The sequence below is a fragment of the Microtus ochrogaster genome, linkage group LG1 (genome assembly GCF_000317375.1).
Source record: "Microtus ochrogaster isolate Prairie Vole_2 linkage group LG1, MicOch1.0, whole genome shotgun sequence".
Classification (NCBI taxonomy): domain Eukaryota; kingdom Metazoa; phylum Chordata; class Mammalia; order Rodentia; family Cricetidae; genus Microtus; species Microtus ochrogaster.
In genome coordinates, this window is record NC_022027.1 from 50,205,715 (window position 1) to 50,208,283 (window position 2,569).

Genomic DNA, 2,569 nt, shown 5'->3' on the forward strand with positions numbered 1-2,569 from the left:
GAAATATATATATTTAAGCCTGGGCATGGTGGTGCACACCTTTAATCCCAGCACTCAAGAGGCAGAGGCAGGAGGATCTCAGCCTGGTCTACAAAGGGAGTTCCAAACAGCCAGGGCTGTTACACAGAGAAACCCTGTCTCAGAAAACAAAAACATATTTGAGGGGCTGAAGAAATGGTTTGGCATGTAAGAGCAGTTGTGACTCCACTCCCAGGGGACAAAGCATTGACAAACAGGCAAATGTTCACACACACAAATACAATGTAAAAATCCTTTTAGAAGGTTTTTTTTTGTTTGTTTTTGTTTTTTGTTTTTTTTTTTTTTTGAGACAGAGTCTCATTGTGTGGCCTTAGCTGACTTGGAACCAGGCTGGTTTTAAACTGAGTTCCTTCTGCCTGATGCCTGAGTACTAGGATTAAAAGCATATGCCAGCAACAACTCCTAGCTATTAAAAAAAAAAGATTCTGCAGATTTGTGCACACATGTGCAGGTGCACGTGGCAAGAGAGGGCATGGAGAGGCCGGAGGTAGACACCACCCATCTTCCTCCACTGCCCTCCACCTTATTTTCTTGAGGCAAGCTCTCTTACTGAACCAAGAGCTTACTTTTTGGTTGGGCTAGCTGGTCAGCAAGCTCTAAGGAGCAGCCTGTCCCCACGGCCCCAGTGTTAGTGTTGAGACAGGGGCTGCCCACCCAGCTCTGACATGTGTGCTAGGACCCTGACTGCTGAACAGTCACTTTATCACCGAGCCAGCTCCCTAATCCCTTATTTGATGTTTTAACAAAAGTCAGCTAACAAGTGGTCAGTTTTCCTACAGATAAATAAATCTAGATCACACATTTTTGGACAGGTTAAATTTAGTTTCCCTCCAGGTGTTCCTCGGACTCCAGTATAAAATACGCTGACTGCTGAGGACTCCAGGCACATGTGTGGACTACATACACACAAAGCACGGACACGCATACAATAAATCTGAAAGTGTAGAGACATTTCATTTGTACTTTCATAAATCAAACTTGCCTGAAGATCAGGGAGTAAAACAGTCACCCTGGCCAGCCTTACAGACCAGGCAGTGGTGACACACACCTTTAATCCCAGTAGCCACACTAGTTTGACATAGAAACCAGTGCACGCCCTTAATCCCAGCATTAGAGGATTATAAAATGGGAGGAGACAGCTCCCACACAGTCTCATGCTGAGATTCCTAGAGGCAGGATCACCATTTCAGACTGAGGTAGAGGTAAAAGCCAGTGGCTGGCTGCTTTGCTTTTCTGACCTTCAGATTGAACCCCAATATCTGTCTCTGGGCTTTATTAACTGTGCTACATAAAAGAATAACCAAAAAGCAATGTGAGACCAGGGCTAGAGCTACGGCTCAGTAGTTAAAACCACTGGCTGCTCTTCAGAAGGACCAAGAGTTTAACTCTCGGCACCCACACGGCATCTTTCAGCCGTCATAGCCAAGGCTCGGTATGATCTTCAAAAGCTCACCTCTACCAGCGTCCCAGTAGCTAGTGCCACCCCCAAGCTTCCAAAATAGCCCAACTAGCTGAGGAACAACTGTTCAAAACACGAGTCTGTAAAGGGCATGGCAGGTTCAAATCCTAACAATACCTAATTATGAAAATGACAAGTAAATAACAATATTCTCATAGGGCGGTCATCTTAGATGTGCGTGAGGATCACCTTCTTCTCAGTGATCTTCAGTCTGTGGCGCTCCACAGCAGGTGTTATTGTCTCCACTTAAACTGTCATTACTCCATCAAATATTTAGCCTACTGTGTGCCATGCATTGTCCTACACAGAGAATGCAGCCAAACAGGCAAGTTACGCCATAATGCTTTCTCCTACCTAGCATCAAATGACATTACTTACTGAGTAACTGAACAACAAAGAATTGAGAACACGGGTGCTGGGAAGATGGCTCAGCAGTTACAAGTGTTTGCAGCTCTTCCAGTGGGGTCCAGCGCCTGTTACTTCAGCTCCAGGGAATTCAATGCCACACACAGAGAAAAGAATCTTTTTTTTTTCATTACTAATGGGAACTTGATTTTATTTATTTTTTTTATACAGAGAAAAGAATCTTTAAAAACAGTTGAGAGCAAGGTGTCTAGAACAAAAACTCTAAACTGGGTTATGAGGAATCCTTTCAGTAAAAACATGAGGGAAAGGAAGAAGAAAAAACTCGCTCAAGGTTCCGGTGTGAATATTGTCACAGCTCAACACAGGCACCTAGAGCCATGGGGTTCCACTTTATAAATCCCTGGTCCTCGTGACTGCTTTTGGAATTAGTTAAAACTCAACTATCAAATTAGCCTATCAAACTATCAAAAAGTATTTGAGTGTGCCATTAAATTCAGACATGGAGAGAAAACTCTAAGTTTGTGTTTACTTCTATTTCAGGCTGAAGAATTTGAAAAGACAAGGAAGACTCCCAAAAGAACATGGGGGAAGTGCTTCAAGACTGTAGTCACCATGCTCGAGGTCCTCATGGGGGAAGTGCTTCAAGACTGTAGTCACCATGCTCAAGGTCCTCATGGGGGAAGTGCTTCAAGACTGTAGTCACCA